At 36.1% G+C, this 11,377-nt stretch overlaps 1 long non-coding RNA gene across 1 annotated transcript in view; it reads left to right on the top strand.

The window, feature by feature from the left end:
- LOC105533699 overlaps positions 1-7,767 on the top strand; it is a 14,113-nt gene extending 6,346 nt beyond the window's left edge. The window contains exons 2-3 of the long non-coding RNA XR_001005153.1: positions 6,664-6,774; positions 7,335-7,767. This is a non-coding gene — a long non-coding RNA (uncharacterized LOC105533699). The remainder of the gene's footprint in view (positions 1-6,663; positions 6,775-7,334) is intronic.
- The last annotated feature ends 3,610 nt before the right edge of the window (positions 7,768-11,377 follow it).

The following is an 11,377-nucleotide window of genomic DNA, read 5'->3' as shown; positions in this document are numbered from 1 at the left end:
AAACCATCATTCTCAGCAAATTTATCACAAGAACAGAAAACCAAACACTGCATGTTCTCACTCATAGGTGGGAATTGAACAATGAGATCACTTGGACTCTGGAAGGGGAACATCACACACCGGGGCCTATTATGGGGAGGGAGAAGAGGGGAGGGATGGCACTGAGAGTTATACATGATGCAAATGACGAATTGATGGGTGCTGATGAGTTGATGGGTGCAGCACACCAACATGGCACAAGTATACATATGTAACCTGCACGTTGTGCACATGTACCCTAGAACTTAAAGTATAGTAATAATAAGAATATATATATTTATTTAAAGTAAGGAAATGTTTAAAAGTATAAAAAAAAAGGATTAGCAGTAAGGTGGGAAAAATAAAGAAAAACAGAGCTATCAGAAAATTATTCTTGTTCTTCTGTGTCGGGCAGACACCGTCTACTTTGTGTCACCATCTCGTCAATCTGAGGGTCTTGGGTTATAGCAGCCTTCATCTGCTCATCTCCTCCCAGAGGATTAAGACTCAAGAGCTTAAGATCTCCTGAAAAGGTCCATTTCATCAAGACTCAAAGGGGTTTTTATTTTCTGATATTAAATAACTTTAAAATTTCTCATGTGATTTCTCAGATTTTATTATTCTATGTTTAGACAACTAAAAAGAGCTTTTTCATAAGTTTTAAGGCAATTAAAATTTGGAAATACCAAAAAAATTAATTATTTCTTAGCTTCCTCCTCATCCCACCCCCCACCCTGTGTGTAAAAAATGGCTTCTGGTATGTTCATTTATTTTCACAGAAAAGTCTGAGAAGTGTGTTATGATTATTTTCAAAAAAAAAAAGTCTTAGAAAAGTTGAGGTTAACTGAATAGAGCAGTAATAGTTGAGGAACCATTTTCATACATGCCATCACACCCAAGGCTATCAAGAGGCAAATCTCAGGGTTGCCTTGTGGCCATTCTAGGATACCTGAAGAACATTTAATTGTAAACCACACACTGGCAATTTTATTATTCTCAAGTTAGAAAAGGCAGAATAAGAGTTAACAAGCAGACAAAATATGAACGTAAGTAAGAAGTACTAACTGTAAAAAAATTTATAATATCATGAACACATAGCAACAGTAAGAATGATGGTGATAAGAAATTTAATTTTTTTCAAAAAAGAACTTTATGTTAAAATGATTGAAGAGTGTGCTAGAGATTTCATACTTTTATTTTTGAAAAGAAACTCTCTGGGGATAGAATGAGATTGGTCATTTTACAGGAAGAGAATCCTAATTTGAATTTGACTCTTTTTTTCTATCATCCAAATAATGATTTGCTCTGAAGGATTTTTCTTCCACTAATGTACCTTCCTAAATATTTGTTTAATGTAATATGTAAATAATGTAATACATTTGAAGTTGTAATTCAACTTTAAAATACAATTACCTTTATGAACATATTAAGTAAAATAATATATATTACTGAATTTACCATCTTAATCAAATTAAGTTTCTCTAATAAACAGAGAAGCCACATTTGTTATCCCATATGTATGAAGTGTATTATTTTATAACTATCTTATAATAATAATAATGTTACTATCTTAACTGTTTTGTCAGTTACTACCTCAGTGAAAATAACTCATTTCCTCTAAACACAGAGAACCGGAATACATACACCAAAAACTGTCTAATTTTTTTCTCCATTAGTATATATTTTATATCTTTTATAAATCTTAAGACAGTAAAAATAATATTATCCAAAGGCATTTGCACTCAGTTTCTCTTTATTCATCCTATAATTATAATGTATAAAAATAGGGGACAAGTATAAAACCAGGTTTCATGACCAGTTTTGTATATTTTTCTTACTTAGAAATTGTCAGAGTATCTAAATATTGTTTATTAACTCTTTAATATTAATCTAAATTTGTAAAGTTAACTATGGATCTGGAAACTAAAACTCATATTAAGTCTTTATGGTTTGCAGCATTAATAAGAATTTCACATGATTAAATCTATTGACCCATAAACCAGTGCAAGAATTTTAGAGATTTTAAATCCTAAAAACATTAAATCCAATTCTTGTGCAAACTAGCACTTTGTACTAATGTTTTTACATGATGGTAAATTCAGTGAGACAATATAGAGCTGTTTTGAAACTAAAATCATTTCAATTTGTCCAAAGGGATATGATCAGAAATGTTACATGAACTGTTGTAATAGAACTCACTCCAATTTTGATACATGATGAAACTATGTATTCATAAACCAAAATTTTAAATCATGTCAAAAGTTTTTAAGTTTCCTGCTTTTTGTGTCTTATAACCTAGTAACCAAGACCATTATTCAAACTAACAGTTAACTTTTTTCTCCTGTATTAGTTTTAGGAAGAAAAATTTACAGAACCAATGCCAGTAAAACTTGACAATTTTTAAAAAATCATTTGAATTTTATCTGGACTGTATGAGTATGTAAATAACGTCATAATAATTTTTTATCAATTCACATGTTTTTCTAAGAGCAGGAGATAGAGAAGTAGAAGGGGGAAAATGATAGCCAGCTATGGGCAGGTCAGACCAGGCAAAAGTTAACCTACCACCTGAAAATGCTACAGTTCTGAAAAATTGAATCTTATAAATAAAATTGTGGGATTCACAGTATTACCCATGTCAATTTGAAGAGTTTGTTTCTGTCCTATTATTAAAGATACTTATCTTCTTGGGCTTAGTGGATCGTTGGAATTTGGATGCTGCAGTACCCCTTTGGTGACCCCTTTTATAATCACTCAGAGGCTTCTGGTTCTTTCTCGTCTTGACTAGAATGGAACCATTTTCCAGCGACTTTAAATTCACAGTATGAAGTTTTTGTATCCCGGACCCACAAAAAGATGAGCTGCTTGACAGAGGTCAAGAAGGTTGTGGAGTGGGTGGGCTGGGACAGGATTCAGGAATCCTTAGCTGTGGCACAAAGTTCTGAATACAGCCTGCATTAGACATGGACGTATTGGGAAATAGTTGGGTTCTTCTTCATATGGAGACTGCCATTTTAAGGGACTTTGAGTTAGACTGTATATTTCAGAGGGTGGAGGAGGAGGAGGAGGGAAGATGAGAGATACAAACAGAAAAATGTGGAACAGTATTTGGGTGGATCAGCAAGCGAGGCAGATTTTAAGTTTTTCTTATTTTATTGGCCTCAATACAGTCTTCTAGGAAAGAGTAAAAGTCTGGATTATATTTAAGCTGTATTTTAAAATAAACTATACTCATAAAGAATTGTAAAAGCCAATACCACCAATTCCTGTGTGCCTTTACCCAGGATTCCCCAGATGCCCCAATGACAAGATCTTAGGTAACCCTGATACATTATCCGTACTAAGTAATGGGCATTGATTAATGCTGTTAACTACACCGCAGACTTTATTTGAATTTTGTTACATGTATTTTTCCAGTGTATATTTATATGAAATTTAATTATGTTACAGATGCATGGTAACTACTGCCATAATCAGCATACAAAATATTCTATCACCACAAAGTCTCTTATGCTGCAGTTTAATAATCATACCTTCACAGATGTGACCCCCCAGCAACCACTGATGTGTTCTCCATCACTATCATTTGGCCATTTCAATAGTGTTAGGTAAATGGCATCATACAATACATAGCCTTTTAAAATTGGTTTTTGGTTTTTTTTCGGTTTTTTTTTTTTTTTTTTGTACTCAGCAAGTATCCTTGAGAGTCTTTCGGCTTGTCACATGCATCAGTAGTTTCTTTTTTATGGCTGAGTAGTATACCATTGTATGAACGAACCACTGCTTATCCATTCACTTATTGTAGGACATTGTGGTTATTTCTAGCTTTCAGCTATTATAAATACAGTTGCTATAACCATTTGTGTAGATTTTCGTGTGGAAATGTGTTTTTATTTCTGTAAGATAAATACCCAGAAGGCTTATGGCAAGTCCATGTTTAGCGTTGTAAGAAACTGCTGAACTCTTTTTCAGAGTACCATTTTATATTCCTACCATCAGGATATGAGAGTTCTAGTTGTTCTCCATCCTCACTAACAGTGTTGTGGAGTTTTGGGGGTTTTTTCTACATATTATTCTAATAGGTGTATAGTGGTTATATCATCATGACTTTAATTTGCATTTTTTAGTAGCTACAGTGTTAAACGACTCTGTGTTTAACATTGAATACCACATACCATTTGAATATCCTCTTTAGTAAAGTGTCTGGTTTTGTACGTTTTCTAATTGGATTTTTTGTTTTCTTACTGTTGCATTTATAGAGTTATTTATATATTCTGGCTATAGGCCCCTTGTCAGAACTGCAAATTGGAAATGTTTTCTCCCAGTCTGTACCTTGTATTTTCATCCTCTTAACATGGCCCTTCTCAGGAGCAAAAGGATTTGGTTTTGTTAAAGTCTACTTTATTGATGCTTTTCTTTTATGGTCATGATTTTAGCATCGTGTCTAAGAACTCCACCTAATCCTAGCCTATTAATATTTAAAAGATTTATGGTTTCACTCTTCACATTTGGATCTGTGATCCATTTTGAGTTAATGTTTGTATTAGCTGTGTGGTTTAGGTTTAGGTTTGTTTTTATGACCAAGAATGTACAGTTACTCTAACACCATTTGTTGAAAAAATCTTTTCTCCTTTGAATTGGTTTTGCCCTTTTGTTAAAATCAGTTGGCCACACTTGTGTGGCTCTATTTCTGGACACACTATTCTGTTCCTTTGATCTGCATATCTGTCCCTCTACCAGGACTTCATTGCCTTAATTGCTGTCACTGTATAGTATTAGAAGACTAGATAGTGTGATTACACCAGCATTTATTTCTTTCTTTTGTGTTTTTTATGCTTCCATGTAAATTTTAAAAATTTCTCATATCTACAAAAAGTCCTTCTGAGGTTTTGATAAAAACGGTATTAAGCCTCTGGATCAATTTGGGGGGAATTGACATCTTCAATATGTTGAATCGTCTTTCAATCCATAAACACAGTTTGTTTCTGTATTTACTCAGGTCTTTTAAGATTTTCTTCATTAGAGTTGTATAATTTTCTCCATACAAATCCTATGCATAGTTTGTTCGATTTAGATTGAAGTTATCTCATTTTTCTGGAGCAACTGTATAAAGGGTTTTGTGTTTCTAATTTCAGTTTCAACACATTTGTTGCTAGTGTATAGAAATAAGATCCATTTGTTTGTGTGTGTGTGAACTTGGTATCCTGCAACCCTGTTAACTCACCTACTAGTTGTTCCCTTCCCTGTTTCCCAGAAGAGATGGTATAAAGTTACTGTTATTCTTTTAGTGTTTGTTACAGTTCAGCAATGATACCATCTGGGCCTGGAGATTTCTTTATCAAAAGGTTTTAAACTATTAATTCAATTTTTTTAGTAGTTATGAGACAATTCAAGTTATCTGTTATCCTGGGTGTTTTTATAGTTTAGAATTGGTCCATATCATCTAAATTGTCAAATTTATGTGCATAGAGTTGTTTGTCGTATTCCTTTATTATCCTATAATGTCTGCTGGGTCTGTAATAGTGTTCCTTCTTTCATTACCAATATTGATCATTTATGTCTTTCTTGTACTTTCCCCCTTCTTAACCTCCTGTCTCCCCTCCTCTCCTCTTCTCTTCCCTTCCCCCTTCTCTTCTTCTCCCCATGTTTTGTCAGCCTTGCTTAAGGTTGATCAATGTTACTGATCTTTTCAAATAATAAGCTTTTGTTTTTATTTTCTCCGTTGTTTTTCTGTTTTCAATTTCATTGACTTTTTACTCTTATGTTTGTTCCTTCCTCCTCCTTGCTTTGGGTTTACTTTGCTCTTCCTCTTGTAGTTTCTTGAGGTGGAAGCTTTGTTATGGATCTGAGACCATCTTCCAATATAAGCATTTAGTGTTAAATTTATAAATTCCTCTAAAAGTGAACTGCGTTAACTGCATCCCAAAGATTTTTATAGGTTGTATTTTCATTCCGTTCAGTGTATTTTTACATTTCCTTTGAGACTTTCTCTTTGACCATTGAAGTATTTAAAAGTGGGTTAATTTCTAATTGTTTTGTGATTTTCCTGATATCTTTCTATTATTGATTTCTAGTTACATTCATTATGAACAGATAATATATTTTTTATGATTTCAGTCCTTTTAAATTTGTGAAGGTTTGTTTTATATGACCCAGGATGGGATGTGGTCCATCTTGGTATGTATTTATTAGTTGCCAAGGCCATTTTTCCTTGCTGAGGGGCTTGGCTTAGAGATAACACACATCTCCTCTGCCCACATTCCAAAAGTTAGAACTAAATCATATGGCCGCACCTAACTGCACAGAAGGCTAGGAAATAAATTTTAGCTGTGTGACTTAGAAGGAAATGGCAATCAAGTCCGGAAATTACATAACACTCTCTTGTTTTTGATTTTTAAAAATTTTCTCCCTTTATTCCCATTCCCAATCCTATAGTTATTTGACTACATACCCTAGTGTATTTAACATATGTCCTTCTGATCTACCTTCTATACATTGAATTAGGTTTTTATGAATCTTTCAAAAATACCTAAGATTTCTTTGAGAAATTTTACACATGTTTATAAATGGTTATTGTCTGATATAGTTTGGATGTCGTACCCTCTAAACCTCATGTTGAATTGTAATTCCCAGTGTTGGAGGTAGAGCCTGGTGGGAGGTGACTGGATCATGGGAGCAGAGTTCTCATGAATGGTTTAGCACTATCCCCTTGGTGCTGTCTTTGCGGTAGTTCTAGCAAGATCTGGCTGTTTAAAGGTGCGAGGCATCTTTCCTCTCGCCCTCTGTTGCTCCTGTTTTCACCATGTGACATGCCTGCTCCTGCTTTGCCTTCTGCCGTGAGTAAAAGTTCCCTGACGCCTCTCTGGAAGCCAAGCACAGGCCAGCACCATGCTTCCCGTACAACCTGCAGAACTGTGAGCCAATTAAACCTCTTCTCAGGGTTGTTTTTTTTTTCTCAGTCTCAGGTATTTTTTTTTATAGCAGTGGAAAAACGGCCTGTATAGCATTCCGATGATTAGTTCTTCACTATATATTAAAATCGACTTATGTTGCTGCATGTATGGCTAATTCATCCCTCTGCTTCAGAAAAATTCCACTTTTTTCATATTTATTCAACATTTTACTTATCCCCCCGTGTACTAAAAGTCAAAAGCATTACTAATTTAATAATGTCATATTTGTTCTTCTAATTATTTTTTGCTGCATAACAAAGCACTCCTAACTTTGTGGCTTAAAATGATAACAGTTATTTATTTTATTCAAAAATCTGCAATTTGGGCTTAATTGGCAGAACAGCTCATCTTTGCTCCTTATAGTATCAGCTGGAGTTGGCGATGACTCAGCAGGTCAGGGCTAGAAGACTCATTCTCGTCAGGTGATTGACGTTGACCGTCAGTTGGAACCTCAGCTGGGGCTGTTTGCTGGAACACCTACACATGCCATGTCCATGGAGCTACTTGACTTCCTCACTGCAATGGCTGGGTTCCAAGAGCAGTTATCCCAAGAGAACAAGACAGAAGTGCATCACTTTTAGGATCTTGTCTCACAAGTCACACAGAGTCACTTCCACCATCCCCTGCTGGTCAAGGAGGACGTGAAGGTCTTCCCAGACTCTACCACCTGATGGAAGGAGTGTCAGTGTTGCATAGCAAGAGAAACACATGGAATGGGATGTATTGTGATGCCCATCTTTGGAACAGACAATTTGGCACGTCTGTGAAAATTAAGAGTCTGATTTGGATGTAACAATTGAGACTGATTAGCAAAGATGTCTAATTATAAAAATTAAATTCCAAATATACTTTTTGTTTTTTTTGGTCAAAGAACAAAGACTAGGTTATAGCCAAGGAATTCTGGCTTCCTATATCCCTAAGCTTTATTTTTCTTTTTCTTTTTCTTTTTTGAGATGGAGTCTCACTCTGTCACCTAGGCTAGAGTGCAGTGGCACGATCTCGGCTCACTGCAACCTCCGCCTCCCAGGTTCATGCGATTCTCCTGTCTCAGCCTCCTGAGTAGCTGGGATTACAAATGCACACCACCACACCCGGCTAATTTTTTGTATTTTTAGTAGAGATGAGGTTTCACTATGTTGCCCAGACTGGTCTCGAACTCCCGACCTCATGATCTGCCCACCTCGGCCTCCCAAAGTGTTGGGATTATAGGCGTGAGCCACCGCACCCAGCCCCTAGGCTTTATTTCTAAGGTTATCAATACCTTCTTCCCCTTGATCCTTATTTTTTATGTGATCAACATAATACTTGAGATTAACCAGTTCAAACAACATGATTACAAAACCTATGCACACCTTGAGTGTAATAAAGAGAAACAGAGAGCTTTTTTCCCTTTAGAAAATATATCATACAAGAAAGCAATAGTAACTAGTTCTCAACCTCCTTCTCTTTTTCTTTTGCGCTGCTGGCCAGAAGATCTCTGATGTATTGGACATTGTGACTAGATACCTTCAGTATACACATGACTATTCTGAAAGCTTATTATCTCTATCACTAGAAAATAGATCCATAACTTTTGCAGTCCTTGTGCCTTTTTCTCTGAACTTGTGTCTCCTGAGACTCTATTAAATACAATGGTGCTTGAGGAAAACACTGCCAAAATAGCTCTGCCTTTCATAAGGTTATGTAAGAAAAATGGGAAAAGCATTCTAGCAAAGTGGTCATGAAAAGATTGTAGTGAGTTCAACTCTGTCAAGTCCTGATTTCTGTATATCATTTTGCTTATTTCTCTTAAAATCCAGAAAGGTCATACCCAAATGGGTGAAAATGCTGATCACTTTTACCTTTTAACTACATAAAACTTTCACCAAGGCAGAAAATCACAGCTAAAATATTGACATAAGATGGACCAACCTGATTTGTTTCTTTTCTTGAACTGCTAAGCCAAGACAAGATGAGTGTTGGGCCTTTGTTTTTATTTTTTAATGGGTAATTTGAAATATATACGAAAGTAGAGAGGATGGTTCAGTCATCCCTCAATATCTGTGAGGGATTGGTCTGAGGACCCCTGTGAATACCAAAGCCTGCTGACACTTAAGTCCCTGCTATAAAATGGCAGAGTATTTGCATATAACCCATGCACATCCTCTCATGTACTTTAAATCATCTCTAGATTACTTGTAGTACCTAAAACCAAGTAAATGCTATGTAAATAATTGTCATATTGTATTGTTTAAGGAATAATGACAAGAAAAAAAATCTGTACATGCTCAGTAGAGACACAACCATCATAGACCTAACTACACTTTTGATCTGATTTGAATCGCAGATGCAGAACCCTACAGAGGGCTATGTAGTGAAATGCCACACCTGTCCCCTAACTTCGGCAATTACCAACCCATGGCCAATCTTGTCGTCTGCACTCTCCATCCCCAAATATATTAAAATGTATTACTTTAAAGCAAAAGCTTGATATTATTTCATCCATAACTGCTTCAATGTGTATCTCTACAAGAAAGGGACTCTTCAAAAACCTAACTACAATACCATTATCACACATTTTAAAATTAGCAGTTTTGGAGGCAAAAGGTGTGTCTATAAATGGGGAGAATGAAGCAAAGAATATAAGTGGACATAGAACAGGAGAAACAAACAAACAAAAAAGACTGAGTCTCTGAAGTCCTGAAAGGGGTTCCAGTCCACAGGTCTCCCTTTGATGTTGACAGTCACCTCATCTCTTTGTATCATTCTAATAAATCCCCTCTTTTTTGATTACACTGAGTTGAACTTCAGTAATTTTAATTTAGAAGCATCATGACTAATATTACTGCTATCTGGACAGCTTAGTGTTACTCTTCTCTCCATATTTGTTTATTTGTTTATCATACCATTCAATTTAGTTAATGCCAGTGACTACTGTTTATTGAACACTGATCATGTACTTGGCACTCTACCAAGTGTAGAGATTAAACTACACTAATTTCACAATAACCCAATAAAAAAGTATTTCCATATCTTGTAGATAAAGAAATGAAGGTCTACCTGGATTAGGTATTATTCCCAGGTTAAACAGTTAACAAGTGTGGAACCAAAATCTCACCCAGATCTTTCTGGCCCTCAGCCTGTTCCCACTATGCTATGCTGCATCTAACAAACGTGATTTTTATTTTCTAAAAAAGCCAGTACAATTCTGTAGTACCTGCTGTTCATCATATTGTTTCCTCATCTTCCTAGGCACGCAACTACTCCTTCATGGCACTTAGGCTTGGTCACGTGATTGGGTTCTGGCCTATGGAGTGTGAGTAGAAGACATGGCATATTTCTTGGCTGGGCCCAATAAAACTTCCCATTGGCTGTCCTCTTTGCTCTCTCTGCTTTTGCTGTCGGGCTGATGATGCCCAAGGTGACCTTGGGAACCACTCATTGGTGATGGGAAAGACTGACATCCTGAGTCTCTGAGTGACTGTATGGGACAGAGCCCTGCTGCCACCAATCTGAAACCTCTTTGGACTGTTCACATGAGCAAGAGATGAACTTCTATTGTGTTTAAGCCATTGTGTATTTAGCATTCTATTTATTATTACAGCAGTTAGCCTTCCTTAACTTTTATGTACTGTTTCAATTATCTTTTACTGGGTAACAAACTACCCCCAACATTTAGCGACTTAAAACCACAGTCTTAAATTAACTCATGATTCTGTGGGTCAGAAATTTGGGCTCTTGCCCCTGCTTGTTCACGTCGCTACAGTGAGCAGGTGGGTAGCTGGGGGCTAGTTGCTCCAGCATTGCCTCACTCACATGTCTGGAAATAGGTGCCGACTGGACCATGTGTCTCCAGCAGGCCTGCCTGAGATTTTTCGCATGTTGGTGGAAGTGTTCCCAGCAGCAAGAGAGGGCAAACCCCAATCTGCAAGTACGTCTCAAGCTCCTACTTGCATCGTGTTTGCCGACGTGCCATTATCCAGTGTGAGTCACCTGTGTAGAGGGGAGTATGATTTTTTGGGGACTATTTACTGCAGCAATCTGCCATATGTATAAGAGTTAGGCAAATCATTTACATATATACGACATCTTAGTCACATATTTAATACCAGAGTCCCACTCTGAGACTGTTTTCATAACCCCTGAATCAAGTTCTATTTAATAATATCTGATAATCATTTATTTTTTACTTTTCAGGTCTATATATGAGAATAAAATATTTTACCAATACATCATACATTTAGGTTAGTAGAATTGGGATTTAAAGAAATGAACCCAGTTTCATCTTTGCCATTAACATTGAGCTCCCTTTGTTTTAAGTCAGATGCACTAACCCTCCCTAGACTCCATATCCCCTCTGAACTACTGTCATGTCCTGTCCCCTTCACATCATATTTCTTTCTTTCCTTTTTTTTTTTTTTTTTTTT

Source organism: Mandrillus leucophaeus, unplaced genomic scaffold, assembly GCF_000951045.1.
Source record: "Mandrillus leucophaeus isolate KB7577 unplaced genomic scaffold, Mleu.le_1.0 Scaffold128, whole genome shotgun sequence".
In the NCBI taxonomy this organism is placed as follows: Eukaryota; Metazoa; Chordata; class Mammalia; order Primates; family Cercopithecidae; genus Mandrillus; species Mandrillus leucophaeus.
Note: the sequence above shows the minus strand (reverse complement) of the source record. Positions and strands in the feature narration are given on the sequence as shown.